Below are 9,373 nucleotides of genomic sequence, written 5' to 3'. Positions count from 1 at the left end.
CTCTAATGATTAATGATGTTGAGCATTCTTTCATGTGTTTGTTGGCAATCTGTATATCTTCTTTGGAGAAATGTCTGTTTAGATCTTCTGCCCATTTTTGGATTGGGTTGTTTGTTTTTTTGTTATTGAGCTGCATGAGCTGCTTGTAAATTTTGGAGATTAATCCTTTGTCAGTTGCTTCATTTGCAAATGTTTTCTCCCATTCTGAGGGTTGTCTTTTCGTCTTGTTTATGGTTTCCCTTGCTGTGCAAAAGCTTTGAAGTTTCATTAGGTCACATTTGCTTATTTTTGTTTTTATTTCCATTTCTCTAGGAGGTGGGTCAAAAAGGATCTTGCTGTGATTTATGTCATAGAGTGTTCTGCCTGTGTTTTCCTCTAAGAGTTTGATAGTTTCTGGCCTCACATTTAGGTCTCTAATCCATTTTGAGCTTATTTTTGTGTATGGTGTTAGGGAGTGATCTAACCTCATACTTTTACATGTGCCTGTCCAGTTTTCCCAGCAACACTTATTTTATTTTATTTTTTTTGCGGTATGCAGGCCTCTCACTGTTGTGGCCTCTCCCGTTGCAGAGCACAGGCTCTGGACACGCAGGCTCAGCAGCCATGGCTCACAGGCCCAGCTGCTCCGCGACATGTGGGATCTTCCAGGACCGGGGCAAGAACCCATGTCCCCTGCATCGGCAGGCACACTCTCAACCACTGTACCACCAGAGAACCCCCCCAGCAACACTTATTGAAGAGGTTGTCCTTTCTCCACTGTAAATTCCTGCTTCCTTTATCAAAGATAAGGTGACCATATGTGTGTGGGTTTATCTCTGGGCTTTCTATCCTGTTCCATTGATCTATATTTCTGTTTTTGTGCCAGAACCATACTGTCTTGATTACTGTAGCTTTGTAGTAAAGTCTGAAGTCAGGAAGCCTGATTCCTCCAGCTCCGTTTTTTGTTCTCAAGATTGCTTTGGCTATTCGGAGTCTTTTGTGTTTCCATACAAATTGTGAAATTTTTTGATCTAGTTCTGTGAAAAATGCCATTGGTAGTTTGATAGGGATTGCATTGAATCTGTAGATTGCTTTGGGTAGTTAGAGTCATTTTCACAATGTTGATTCTTCCACTCCAAGAACATGGTATATCTCTCGATCTATTTGTATCATATTTAATTTCTTTCACCAGTGTCTTATAATTTTCTGCATACAGGTCTTATGTCCCTTTAGGTAGGTTTATTCCTAGATATTTTATTATTTTTGTTGCAATGGTAAATGGGAGTGTTTTCTTGATTTCACTTTCAGATTTTTCATCATTAGTGTATAGGAATGCCAGAGAGTTCTGTGCATTAATTTTGTATCCTGCTACTTTAACAAATTCATTGATTAGCTCTAGTAGTTTTCTGGTAGCGTCTTTAGGATTCTCTACATATAGTATCATGTCATCTGCAAACAGTGACAGCTTTACTTCTTCTTTTCTGATTTGGATTCCTTTTATTTCCTTTTCTTCTCTGATTGCTGTGGTTAAAACTTCCAAAACTATGTTTAATAAGAGTGGTGAGAGTGGACAACCTTGTTTTGTTCCTGATCTTAGTGGAAATGCTTTCAGTTTTTCACCATTGAGGACAATGTTGACTGTGGGTTTGTCATATATGGCCTTTATTATGTTGAGGAAAGTTCCCTCTATGTCTACTTTCTGCAGGGTTTTTATCATAAATGGGTGTTGAATTTTGTCAAAAGCTTTCTCTGCATCTATTGAGATGATCATATGGTTTTCTCCTTCAGTTTATTAATATGGTGTATCACATTGATTGATTTGTGTATGTTGAAGAATCCTTGCATCCCTGGAATAAACCCCACTTGATCATGATGTATGATCATTTTAATGTGCTGTTGGATTCTGTTTACTAGTATTTTGTTGAGGATTTTTGCATCTATGTTCATCAGTGATATTGGCCTGTAGTTTTCTGTCTCTGTGACATCCTTGTCTGGTTTTGGTATCAGCGTGATGGTGGCCTCGTAGAATGAGTTTGGGAGTGTTCCTCCCTCTGCTATATTTTGGAAGAGTTTGAGAAGGATAGGTGTTAGCTCTTCTCTAAATGTTTGATAGAATTCGCTTGTGAAGTCATCTGGTCCTGGGCTTTGTTTGTTGGAAGATTTTAAATCACAGTCTCAATTTCAGTGCTTGTGATTGGTCTGTTCATATTTTCTATTTCTTCCTGATTCAGTCTTGGCAGGTTGTGCATTTCTAAGAATTTGTCCATTTCTTCCAGGTTGTCCATTTTATTGGCATAGAGTTGCCTGTAGTAATCTCTCATGATCTTTTGTATTTCTGCAGTGTCAATTGTTACTTCTCCTTTTTCATTTCTAATTCTATTGATTTGAGTCTTCTCCCTTTTTTTTCTTGATGAGTCTGGCTAATGGTTTATCAATTTTGTTTATCTTCTCAGAGAACCAGCTTTTAGTTTTATTGATCTTTGCTATCGTTTCCTTCATTTCTTTTTCATTTATTTCTGATCTGATCTTTATGATTTCTTTCCTTCTGCTAACTTTGGGGTGTTTTTTTTCTTCTTTCTCTAATTGCTTTAGATGCAAGGTTAGGTTGTTTATTCGAGATGTTTCCTGTTTCTTAAGTTAGGATTGTATTGCTATAAACTTCCCTTTTAGAACTGCTTTTGCTGCATCCTATAGGTTTTGGGTCATCAAGGGATCGATCCAAGAGGAAGATATAACAATTGTAAATATTCATGCACCCAACATAGCAGCACCTCAATACATAAGGCCAATACTAACAGCCATAAAAGGGGAAATCGACAGTAACACAATCATAGTAGGGAACTTTAACACCCCACTTTCACCAATTGACAGATCATCCAAAATGAAAATAAATAAGGAAACACAAGCTTTAAATGATACATTAAACAAGATGGACTTAATTGATATTTATAGGACATTCCATACAAAAACAACAGAATACACATTTTTCTCAAGTGCTCATGGAACACTTGGTAAATTTAAGAAAATTGAAATTGTATCAAGTATCTTTTCTGACCACAACGCTATGAGACTAGACATCAATTGCAGGAACAGATCTGTAAAACATACAAATGCCTGGAGGCTAAACCATACACTACTTAATAACGAAATGATCACTGAAGAAATCAAAGAGGAAATCAAAATATACCTAGAAACAAATGACAATGGAGACACAACGCCCCTCTTTGTTTTTGTTTAATCCATTCAGCCTGCCTGGAACACCCCCTCCCGCCCCTCTGCCCGACCAGACTGCACGCATTGACTCTCTCCCTCCAGACATCGACCCCTCCCAGCCTTGCTGTGTGACTTCAAGTAAATTCCACGTCTGAACAGTCTCTTCTCTAAGGTCTGTAAAAGAGAGGTGTTAAGGTTGTATTCTAAGGTTGTTATGAGATGAAATGGAATAATGTATAGAAAGGATTTACATCATGCTAAAGCATTTATATCATGCTAAACATTTACAGTGCTGAAGTTAGCATTTAGGCCTTTCCCTACCTTTCTCCAAAGTGATATGACTACTGCCTATAAGGGTCATTGCTGATAAATCATCCATTTACTTGTAGCATTGATTTCCTATTAATATGAATTCTCATGAAAGCATTTTATTTCTATGTCTATTTGTTTTCAAGTGCTTACTGCCTTACTAGATTAGAAGCTCCCTGGAAGCAAGAAGAAGTAAAAATATTTTATGTTCCCTGAGAGCACAGTGCTTTCATGGAGTTTCTCCAGAATTCCAGCCTTTATATACATAATGATACCAGTTTATATCATTACAGATACTAACTACAATAAATGTATAATATAAATTCTGTAACATTTTAAAAATTATGGAAAAGTGTGGATAATAAAATACAAATTACTTATAATTCTATAACTGAGTACTTCTGATCAAGAAAGATATATATAATTTTATATATTTTATATAATATATATTATATATTTATACATATGTATTATAATTACACCTAAGAGTATATTTATAAAATACGTAAAATTATATATCTATAATTGTTTAAATTTGACAGAAAAAACTGTTATTTTTATAATTATATGAGAGAATACATCTTATTAAATGGCACAGAAACGCATGAAATTCACTGATTTGATCTTTAATTTCTTGTGTGTCAATTCTGTGTGTCAGAGCCCAGCTGTGTGATATGAGTGACTCTATCTACTAACAGATGAAAAGATGGAGACACAGGAGAGTAAAATGAAATGCCCCAGACATAGATTTTGATAAATAAATGTTGATTTGCGACAACACACACTGACAATGCCAAAAAGAAAAGAAAACACAGAGGCTTCTCTGTAGTCTGATACCGTGGCTCCCGTATCTGTCAGTGCTGTCGAGGTGTCCGGCAACACCCGATAGCTGGCCCGGCCCTGATCGGGAGAGAGATGGGTCATTAATCTTGGTTAGGGCTGGCTCTGCTGACACCGGGCCCTTTCCAGAGCACTTTGCCCTGTGGACACAGAGATCCTCCTGATGCCCAAAGAGAGGGTCCAGCACGTAGATAATTTAAATCTTTAAAAGCAAGCCTAAGGTTACCAAAGGGGAAACTTGGTGGGGAGGGATAAATTAGGAGCTTGGGATTAACATGTACACACTACCATATATGAAATAGATATAACCAACAAGGACCTACTGTACAGCACAGGGAGCTCTAGTCAATATTCTGTAATAACTTATATGGGAAAATAATCTGTAAAAGAATGGGTACATGTATAGATATAACTGAATTACTTTGCTGTACCCCTGAAACTAACACATTCTGTACTACAATAAGATTTTTTAAAAACCCTAAAAAATTCTAAAACAAACGTATTTATTCATTTCCGCAAGGGAACAGGGTGAACGTTGTTTTTAAAGCCTTCATTCCTGAGCCCCAGGCTTCGCTACGACGAAGTTGAAGAGTTGCCCTGTGTCCTGACAAGGAGAGGAGGACAGGGGAGGAGATCAAGTCCACAGGAGCAGCCGGTGGGGTTCCTCTGAGAAAGCCCAGGCTTGGACCTACAGATGGGAAAGGAGGATGAGTGGGGGGAGGGCAGAGCGAGGGGGCCAAGGCCCGCAGGGGGACAGGACGCTTGTCCATCCCCAGGCGGCCGGAGCTGACCACGGCTGTCCGCATCAACCCTGGGAAAGAGGACCAATCCGTAAATCAGCAGCCTGTTTCAAGAATGACGTCTATGGGCTTCCCTGGTGGCGCGGTGGCTGAGAGTCCGCCTGCCGATGCAGGGGACGCGGGTTCGTGCCCCGGTCCGGGAGGATCCCGTGAGCCATGGCCGCTGAGCCTGCACGTCTGGAGCCTATGCTCCGCAACGGAAGAGGCCACAATAGCTAGAGGCCTGTGTACCGCAAAAAAAAAAAAAAAAAATGACGTCAAACAGATGACCATTGATGAACAACAGAGCTTATTGCCTCAGCCATCAGTAGCTGACAAAACCCATCAGCAAAGAGCACAGACGACAAGTAACTTCTCTCGGGAAACATCCGCATGCCTTTAGGGGTTTTGCTTCAGTCATAAGCTGGGAGGTTTATTTTTAACCTTATATATTTCATGAATGAATCTTAATAGAAAGGGAACAAAATGTGTTTTCCTTGCCTTTGTTACCCTTCAACCCATAAACTTTTGGAAGATGGAAGGCAGCCAGGCTCACAGCGATTGCACAAAGTATGAATCAAGTTGGAAATTTTTTCTGCTTCAACCAACAAGCACAAATGCACACGGGCATTATTCTTTACGCTCGGCTCTGTTCAAATGCAGGCATGGCCTCTTGTTCTAAATTTAGCTCCCTGGTCTCAGGGTAAGTTATCTGGGTTTTCCAAAAGTTGCCCGGTGTTAGTTCTGGTAAAAATGAGGTACTGATACCCACATTCTTGGGCTCCACTGTGAGGGTGCCCAGGGGAAAGAGTGGGAGGGGGCCCAGCTGGGCTAGACCTGGGACAGCCGGACCCCAGGTAGCGGCAAGGAGTCTGTTAGGAGGTGTGGCGTCATCAGTTCTAGATGCCCGCTGAGGGACTTCCTTGGCGGTCCAGTGATGAAGACTCCGAGCTTCCACTGCAGGGGGCGCAGGTTCGATCCCTGGTCCTGGTAGGGGAACTAATATCCCATATGCCTTGCAGTGCGGCCAAAAAAATAAAGCCTGCTGTTGCACCGAAGATGGCTTTCTTCTTCCATAAGTTAGAGCAGACTGAAGGGTGGCCAGGTAATAATAATGTTACACTCCCTGACTTGCATTCTAGAATGTTCTCTGGAATGCGAGAGAAAAAGCTGGGAGAGTAGCTGCTGGCTGTCCCCGGCCAGAGCAGGGGCTGCTTCCCCAGTTGCTGTGCTGTGCTGGTCTACCCACGGCTCCCATCCTGCTGCTGTCTGCAAAACCCTTGGCCATGAAGACGCGGGTGAGCAAGCCTGTGCTGGGCATGCAGCTGCCCGTGGCCAAAGCCTCCCCACCAGGACAGTGGGGGAAATGAGGCCCGTGTGTGGTGTCCCCGGAGCCGTGTCTCTGTTCTGATCTCTGTTCTCACTGAGAATGAAGCTTTGCAAAGCAGCTCTGGACTTGCCCCGCTGACCAGAGGACAGGAGCTTCGTAGGAACTCCTGGGCATTCATATTTTTAGAAAATAATTGCCAATTTTAATTGGCAAAAATGTTATTCTATTCCTTGCATATGTACATATCAGATTCTTTGTGAGACTGAACGTATTTTCACACTTAAATATTCATGTATTTGCCTGTTTGTGAATTTCCATCTATTTCCTTCTCTGACTTTTCAGTTGAAGTGTTCATGGTTTGCATATAGATCCCAGCCCTGCATCTCTCGGCCTCCCCAGGGTCATCCGCCCCGCCGTCCCCGTAACCCCGGTGGCAGCTGTGGTGCCAACTGTGAGCCGGCCACGGAAGCCCTGGGATGTGCACTGCCCGCACCACCGCCCTAGCTTGGAAGACCCATGGCCACGCTCTGGGGCCTGAAACCCGCCACGCAGGTCCCCGGGCAGGTGTCAGCAAGGCCAGGTCTCAGGCACGGGGGTTAGTTCTCGCCTTTATGACATTGAAGAGCCTTTGTGTACTTGACTTCAAACAGAGTGTCGCTCTAGCCTGCATTGACTCCAGTGTGGCCTTAGCCCTGTGCACGGCTCTCTTCAAAGCCGTGGGGTCCGGGGTGGGCATTTCTTCATTTGCAGAGACAAGAGCAGGGGCACCAAGGGGCAGGGCGCCCCGGGCCAGCCTCCTTTCTCTCCGCTGACCGGCGGCTCGCGCCTCCTGACCTGTGACACCCTCCAATTGTTATCTAATCAATCCAGCCGAAATTAAAAAGATGTGTTTGTGTTTGCTTGAACACTCACTCCGATGTTCGTGGTGGTGACCTTTCCGTATTGGATTCCACTGCTGAGAGTACGCGGCCTGCCAGATTGCTGGGCTAATAAATAATGAAGCACCTTGTGAGGAAGAAGCCAGCTGCGTGCAGGGCTGGGCGGGGGTCCTGCACCCACCCACCCCCGACTCCTCCCAGAGTCCCAGCTCTGAACCAAATGGCCAGCCTCTAAGGGCTGCTCCCGATCAACCACGCTGCTTTTGTTTGTTTGTTTTACTTTCAGTGTATTTGCTTGATTTGCAAGGGGATTGATTTTTAACACTTTTTTATTGTAGCAAAATGTGCAGAACATAAAACTGACAAATTGAACCATTTCTAAGTGTACAGTTCAGTGGCATTATATTCACAGTGTGTGACCATCATCACTATTTCCAGAACTTTTTCACATCCTGAACAACAACTTCGGACCCATTAAATAATAACACCCCATCCCTTCCCTCCCCAATTCTGGAAAGCTCTGCTGCACTTCTGTCTCCATGAACTGCCTATTCTAGATGTTTCATGTAAGTGGAATCATGCCACATTTGTCCTTTTGTGTCTGGCTTCTTTCACTTAGCATAACGTTTCTGAGGTTCATCCATGTCTTAGCATGAATCAATACTTCATAAACAGGAGGTCAGTTTTTAGTATTTTCATTTCTTCTGCCACATACAAATAAGTTAGGAATTATCAAAGGAAAGATGGAATACATTTTAATATCAAACCAAAGCTCCCATAGAAAATGTACTTCTCTGAAAAGGAAGAGTCTCAGCTGCTTTGGAGTTCACAAAATTAAAAGGTTACTTGAAAGAAATTCCTGAAAACTAAGAGTGGGTTCACTCTAATGAATATTTCAAAGGCTAAAGAATTGACAATCTAGCTTTGGTATAGAACATAGATCAGGAAAATATCATGTGTGTATAATCATTATCATCATTTTTTGTGTTTTTTCATTGCAGTGATTTCCATGCTAGAGTCATAGCTGTACAAAACTGGTTAACTTTATAAATGTGAGCCAACATTTAATTGAAGGCTGTAAGAAAATGTAAAATAAATTGTGATAATAATGAGGATGGAAAGTAGCCAATTTTTTAAATATATGTAATTTGGTATTTATTTTTAACTTTGAACTCAAGAATATACAGAAAAAAGTTAAAAGTAACCATGTGAGATTTCTCCTGTTGACCAGATATTCTATGTTTCTGACGTTTGGTTTTCTGAGTGTCTGTGTCCAAAGCAGCTGTTGCACCTGCAGCATCGTAACATTCTAGCCCAATCTCTGACATCCCAGAGGCTCTGAGAAAGACGTGGGGATGCAGAACAACAGGGACATAGGCCAGATTGTCCTGCTCTGTCCCTCCTTTGGGCTGTAGGGTCATAAACACAGGACCTGGTGCTTGGCAGTTGAGGTATGAATAGTGAACATATTAAGAAGGAGAGTGACGAAGAGAGGACCGTCTCACGGAGCATTCTGGAATGTGTTCACCTTCCTATCAAAGCACCCAGAAGACACCCTGCAGCGCAAGGGACACTTGGGCACAGTGACTCAAGGGCAGGTATCTCATGTGTCCCCTGAGACTGGCCGCCTTCTGGGCCACATCCATCGACTCCTAGAGGCTGAATTTTGTGATCCTTAAGACTCTTTCAGTTTTAGAGCTCTAGTTTATCTCTATTTGAGGTACTTAAAGGACAATGATGGTGGTGGTGATGGTGATGGTTACTATGGTGATAGGATGGTGATATTATGGTGATGGTGATGGTTACTATGGTGATAGGATGGTGATGGTGGTTATAATGATTGTGATGATTATGATGGTAATAAGGATGTTGATAATGATAATGGTGTTGGTGGTGATGGTAATACAAAAAACTTCAATTCCTTGAATTCCTACTACACGCTGGGCATAACAGGAGTTCTCTGCATTCCTTACCTCAAAGTAGAAAAGTATAACTCTGTCCCTCTGCATGAGGACAGGTCAGCAAGAAGAAGCAGCTAGCTTGTT

Source organism: Monodon monoceros, unplaced genomic scaffold, assembly GCF_005190385.1.
Source record: "Monodon monoceros isolate NGI ecotype Baffin Bay Population unplaced genomic scaffold, NGI_Narwhal_1 Super_Scaffold_12, whole genome shotgun sequence".
NCBI lineage: Eukaryota > Metazoa > Chordata > Mammalia > Artiodactyla > Monodontidae > Monodon > Monodon monoceros.
This window is presented reverse-complemented; position numbering follows the sequence as displayed.